The sequence below is a fragment of the Peromyscus maniculatus genome, chromosome 17, assembly GCF_049852395.1.
Source record: "Peromyscus maniculatus bairdii isolate BWxNUB_F1_BW_parent chromosome 17, HU_Pman_BW_mat_3.1, whole genome shotgun sequence".
NCBI lineage: Eukaryota > Metazoa > Chordata > Mammalia > Rodentia > Cricetidae > Peromyscus > Peromyscus maniculatus.
In genome coordinates, this window is record NC_134868.1 from 42,174,605 (window position 1) to 42,181,458 (window position 6,854).

The 6,854-nt window shown below is 46.3% G+C and overlaps 1 pseudogene; it reads right to left on the reverse strand.

The window, feature by feature from the left end:
* Positions 1 to 2,261: 2,261 nt before the first annotated feature.
* LOC102923273 (inositol-3-phosphate synthase 1 pseudogene) lies at positions 2,262 to 3,731 on the reverse strand (annotated as a pseudogene).
* Positions 3,732 to 6,854: the final 3,123 nt, after the last annotated feature.

Below are 6,854 nucleotides of genomic sequence, written 5' to 3' on the forward strand. Positions count from 1 at the left end.
TTTATTTTTTTCAGTATTTCTCTTCCTGGAAAAAATTCAGCCTTTTGGAAAAATTAGCCTGATTTCCCTATTCCAGAGTCTCTCTCTCTCTCTCTCTCTCTCTCTCTCTCTCCAGGGTTTCTCTGTGTAGCTTTGCACCTTCCCCAGAACTCATTCTGTAGCCCAGGCTGGCCTTGAACTCACAGAGATCCACCTGCTTCTGTCTCCCGAGTGCGGGGATTAAAGGTGTGCACCACCACTGCCTGACGAGTTTCTCTTTCTCAATCATAATGTGTTCCTCACCAGAGCGAGGACATTCTGTACAGAGGACACCTGGAGTAAGGCACCTGAGAATCTAATGTCAATCTTCAGTCAGGGCTCTGGGCACAGGGTCATCAGGGAGGCAGAGCAACAGGAAATACCAGCTGCCAAGAGAAGGAGCTGGGTTACAACCTCTACTCACATTTCTCTGTCCTTTCTCACACTTGGTCACAATAGAAGAGTGTGTGTCTGGTGTTAAAGAGGCTGTGAATTGTTTTGAATAAGCCAGGAGTATACTCCATTGGTTAAAAATCTGTTTTTAAGGTAGAACATACTCTATAGAACATAGAATAAAAACATCCTAGTGCGCGCGCACGCGCGCGCACACACACACACACACACACACACACACACACACAGAGAGAGAGAGAGAGAGAGAGAGAGAGAGAGAGAGAGAGAAGAGAGAGAGAGAGAGAGCATTTATTAAAGGGTACCAACCCTGTCTTCATACCTATCAGAGATCTAAACCTCTTGGTGATTCTGGCACAGATGCTTGCTTCTTGTTAGGTATGAAAAATTAGAAGCAGTTTTAATCAAATCCTTCTCAATCCCTCCCTAATTACCTTGCTATTATAACACTGATAATTTCTTAGGAAGAAATTGCTCAATGTGAAGCAAAATACTCCTTGCCAAATGTCCCATTTGAGTCACCAGGTTAGGCCGAATTTTCCTTTCCAGAGAATGGTGACAGCATGAATGACAAGGAAAAAGGCGTGGTTGCTTGTCTATCAGATGCTCCTGGGGTGCAGTGATGCCCTGCCAGCGCAAAGAAGAGGTTCCAGGGACACAAGGGGTCTGGTTTCTAAGCGATTATCTTAAGCACTCTTCATTGCGGCACAGAAAATAAATTTTACATTACAATCTTCCCGCTTGCTTCCTGTCACTGTACACCTCCAGCTTGCCATCTCCCTCCACCCAGCATATCCTCCGTAAAATGCAGGACTCAGTAAGTCTGCATTGAAGGGGATGCTGTTCAATAGACCTTTCCATGAGCTGGGGTTAAACAACTGTACTTTTATTTTTAAAGGAGTGCCTCTTAGAGTGTGGTTTGGAGGCCAGTGCTTTAACCGAGGGTAAATAGCACCCAGGGGCAATGCAGTGTTTGTACTTGATCTCTTAAGGCCGTGCTAGAATTCTTCTGGGAAAAGAGATTTCTGTGCTCCTAGGAAAACAAATTTGGTGATAAATGGATTAATAAATCTTGCTCTCCTGGTACCTTTGGAGCAGCTCAGCACCCCTGTTCCCTTTTTTCTGCAGATTAACAGCCCCAGAACAACTTACTGAAGTCACTTCTGAAAACACAGATTTCTAGCACATTTTCTGATCAACAGGTACCTGGGATCACGGGTCTTCATAAAACCATGCCTGTATCCTAACTATCCATTGCTAAGGTTTTACGTGTGAGAGACATCAGTTTCTACAAAGTTTAAGTCAGTGTTCTGGAACTTGCAGCTAAAATTATTTCTTGTGTGTACAATGGGTTAAATAGAAGAGTCTTTCTTGTTGAATTATCCTATCAAAACAAAGCAAATTAAAGCCATTCTTGCCCTTTTTGCTTTAGGGGTATTATGAAAAATGAATCTTTGATAATTGAAGATGTTCATAGCCTCAGTATCATTAGTCTGCTCATCAGTCAATACTTTAGTGGTGACTTGGTATATATAGGCTGACAGGTGGGCTAGGGATTAATTATAAACATGACTTTAGAAGTTGGGTTTTAGCCAAGTAATTAATATTAGCTGATACAAGCTGAGGTACAGACTATTTATTGGTGGTTCACTATTATGTGTTGTTGTTTTAATTGGTTATGCAGTCTAATGGAATGAAGTTTTTGTTACTCATTTTTATTTATTTATTTATTTATTTATTTATTTATTTTTTTGCCTGATGGGGACCCTTTATTTCATTGGCAAGGTCTTGGGGACAGTAGAGAAGGGTTGGGGATGAAAGGATCACTCAATTTAAGCAGTGGACACCTCTGAAGTCGGTGCCTGGGCATGCCCGTTGGCATCACCGGTACAGCCATTGGTGGCAGCAGGTGTGGACTCTTTCTTGTGTGGCAGTGGACTGGTGGCTGCAATCTCTCCTGGCTTGATGGCCGGGCCTGGGCGCTCCATCTTGTGCTCTAAGAGCATGTGGTTCTGGGGTGGAAGCCCCACACAGGTTCTGAGAATGTTCTCGATGCAGCTGCGCTGACGGAAGAGTGCGTTCACCACTGGGCTGCCCGGGGGCACCAGCGGTGCCTTAAAGAGGAAGCTGAGCAGAGACAGCACCGGGTGGAAGCCCTGAGGCTCAGGGTCCAGGTCGGTGCAGAAGTTCACGTGCTGACAGAGCTCAGTGAGCAGCACTAGGTCCAGCATGATGGGCGCCGCCAGGAGCGAGTTCTCACAGGTGTTATGGAGCACCAGGGTGTTGGTTCCACCCAGCATCAGCTCTGAGGTGTACTCATCCAGGGCACGCTTGCTGTCACCCACGTAGGGCACGTATTTGATCACCACGCAGTGGTCTGGCTCCTCTCCAAGTGCGTAGAGCACACGGTTGCTCTGGACCATGTCGTCCACCACACTGCTCTTGGACACTTCCTTGGAGCGGAACTGCAGCGGAGCTGACAGGTTCTGCCCGTCGTTGTTGCCCAGGTGGTAATAGCTCACGATGGACATGGTCTTGAGGCCAGAGCCGATGAGGAAATCCACCAGAACGGACTTGACCTTCGTCTGACCAGACTTGAAATCATCCCCACCCACGAACACATGGCGCTGGGAAGACAGCTCCAGGGCACCGGGCACCAGTGTGTTCTGTGGGGACCCGTTGAGGAAGGCGCAGCCCTCCAGGATGCTGGCCACAGCAAAAAGTGTGGACGGTGACACCTCCAGACCAAGCTGGATAGTGCGTAGCAAGTTTTTGGCTGTGTCGTTGCGACCTGCGACCACCTCGCAGAAATGCTCCGTGTTGGCGGTTCACAGCACAATGACCTTGTTCAATCCCGCGCTGGACCGGAAGTCTCGAATGTCCTTTTAGATCTGCTCCACCTGCTGCGCGCGTGTGCCAGGGATGAGGTTGTCTGCACGTGCTGTCTGGTTGGCAGTGATGAACTCCGGGATGTAGACAGAGGGCCGCGGACGCAGGCTCTCCATGTGGGGCCACAGCTGCTCCTGTAGACCGCAGTCCAGGACCTGCGCGCGCCGCATCGCCTCGGTCAGGTTCAGTGACGAGATATCCCAGCCGTCAAACACCAGGTCGTTGGGGGCCACCATGGGCAGCAGTGCGCTGAAGGGCACAAACACCTCGCGGCCGTTCCCGTCTAGACCCAGGTTCACGGTGCCCGCCTGGGTCAGCGAGCCGTATTAGTTTGCTTCCTTGCGACCCGTGCGCGTGGGCCAGGTCAGGCGCAGCCTGTTGGCCAGCACGGCCGCGGTGAGCATGGAGCCGTTGTTCCCGCCCCAGCACTGATTCTTATTACTAGAGTTAAGAAGCGTCATGTTGCTAAGTTCTAGACAGTAGCATGAAAGTAGAAAAAGTACATGTGAGTTAAATGGAGAAGAGATCTATTTTTTTTCTCAGCAACTTTCTTGCAAGTGTGCAGATGTGAGTCATTCTATGGGCCTATGATAGAGAACACATGCTAAACAAAACATTACAATAAAACCTGGGTGGAGTGGTCTTTGTGGCTCTGAATTGCCCACATCTAGCTTTCATATATGTGTGTGAGAGAAAATTTCATTTAATTCCTGCTATTTTACTTTGTATTATTTTTAGCCATTTAAATATCTAAACTGACTAACATTACCATGCAAGGTCTCTCTTTAAATGCCAAGTACAATACAATTCTATTTATTTGAATTTTGTTTAGATTAGTTACATATCTGCTTAATTGAGACCCATGATAATATTTTAACATTTTGACCTTCTTTGAACTTGGGCATATATCTAACACTGTTCATTCATGTGTGTTGAGAAGACATTGGGGGTTGGGGATTTAGCTCAGTGGGTTCAGTCCTCAGTTCTGGGAAAAGGGAGAGAGAGAGAGAGAGAGAGAGAGAGAGAGAGAGAGAGAGAGAGAGAGAGAGAGAGAGAAGAGGAGAGGAGAGGAGAGGAGAGGAGAGGAGAGGAGAGGAGAGGAGAGGAGAGGAGAGGAGAGGAGAGGAGAGGAGAGGAGAGGAGAGGAGAGGAGAGGAGAGGAGAGAGAGAAGACATTGCAAGGTGCTAACTTTGGTTTGAGCCTGTGTGAGAAACTCACATGAGTATTACTGTACTTGGGATAACACCATCTTTCTGTGGGGTAGTCATGATGATCATCTTGATTGGATGGAGACGTACTTCTGGATTAGTGAAGTACTTCATCGGATATGTGGGTATGTTCATGATGGTTTTCCCCTAGATGGTTAGATAGTGAGGACTCTGGACTAATAAAAGTCTTAACCCGCCGGGCGGTGGTGGCGCACGCCTTTAATCCCAGCACTCGGGAGACAGAGCCAGGCGGATCTCTGTGAGTTCGAGGCCAGCCTGGGCTACCAAGTGAGTTCCAGGAAAGGCGCAAAGCTACACAGAGAAACCCTGTCTCGAAAAACCAAAATAAATAAATAAATAAATAAATAAAAAATAAAATAAAAAAATAAAAGTCTTAACCCATCAAATTCATCATGAATTCTATGTTTGGGAAGATTCCAAGTGTGAGAGAACTGTGGAAGATAGGGCAGGGTTGGAGAAAGCAGGTCACTGGAGACATGTCCTGGGGGATGGGTATTGGTCTGGCTCCTTTCCTATTACCAGTTAGCTGTGATTCCTGTCCACTGTGAGGTAAGCAATCTTCCCTTCCATATTCTCTGGCCACTTTTTATTTTTTCAGAAACATAAGAGCTGCTCTGAGTCCTGCTGGTTGTCACTTCTGAAGCTTCAGCATGTTTTTAGGATGACTGGGTGACTGGCTGGTTAAGGATGATTCCTCTTCAGAATCTTGCTGTTGGCTGGTTGTTAGCTAAGGCAACAGGGCAGATGTCTTTTGATGTCCAGCAAGCTGCTAACTCAGGGTTAGTCTCATGGAGTCTGAGCAAGTATTCAGGAGGAATGTGGCAGCTTCATCCTCACATCTACTACATTTCAATTGTCTAGTACAAGACACAGTTATTCTTAAGATGGAGAAAGTAGCCAACATAGATTCAAGCTTTCAATGAAACATAATAAAACTGTATCATGGGGAGGATAGATATAGGAAGAAGTGAAATATTGCTGCTATTGAGATAAGATACTATAGGGTCATGTGTTCTGTCCAAAAGCTCTTCCCATGAAATGTTTTCAGTGGGTTCTTTTCTGTTCATTACTCTTAGGTGTGGTAACGGCTCCATGCTGCTCATTAGCCTGGGTGTTATTTCATCCTTGTGTATAGCTTTCTGAATAGACTCTTCATTACAATTGCTTCAGTTATCCTGCTTGAATATACTATATGCTTCCTGCCAGGACCTGGATGGATGCATTGGAATTTCTGTTAAACATGGCAAATAGAACATCTGTTCCCACCTTGGGTATCCCTGCTTCTTGGGGAGAATGATTTAAATCCATATGGATAAAACTAATGTGAGAGAAAAAACAAAGTTAATCCGGCAACACTGTCAAAATGTAAACACTGAGTTATGGAGCAGAGAAACTGGACATGAAGAACCTGGAGAGTGCCAAGACAATGGGCAGATGATTCCTGCTGCAAGAGCCACAGAAAGCCTAGGGGATGCAGGTCTCAGGTGGCTCTGAAAGCAGAGATGAAGGGTAAAGCTGGAAACAAGAGTGATGGGAAGCCTGTGAAGGACTTTTAAGTCCTTGCTGAAAATGTGTTTCTTTACAGCAACAGCACCTGGCATTTGCTGTCTTCTGATGTGATAGTGAGCAGGGCAACTGCCTTACTAATGATAGGAAAATGAAACTAAGGGTTAAGCACTAAAATGACAGGATGCACCAGCTCCTGGTGTCCATTTCTCTGTCTCACAGTTCTGCCATTGCTTGCAGCCAGAGAAGGCTGCCTTTACTCTGGAGGGGCAGAATGGATGTTCTCCTTATCGAAGTTAGATCATGGAAAAAGTCCTTAAAAGCTGATGTTTGGGTGTCCCTGTGTGTGAGGCTTCCTAGTGAGACCTTACTCAACGTCAGAGAATCTGAGTTGCTTTGGCCAGCAGGGCTGCATAAGGAGATGATTTGGCCATGGGTGTGTTTATCAGGTGTTTGGAAGGGTCTACACTTGGCCGAAGCATGTGCCTTGATCTTCCAAGGGGGAGGTCTTTTGCCTCTCCTCTTGGCATATTATAAAAAGCCTTTTGAATAAAGCTCTGGGCAGCTGGGTATTGACCCAGGGCCCTCCCAAAGCTATCCTGTGTCTCTGTCTTTCTCCTCGTTATCTAGGTCTATCTTTCTACCTAATATTTCCTCATTCCTCTCTCCTCCACCCAAGAACCCTCTGAAAGGTGGATTCTTTCGAAAGGAGCAGGTTGGAGCTGGACTCCGATAGACTCCCACACAGTTGTTGAAAAGGTCAGGTCATAACATATGGTAATGGAATACACTTATTGTCA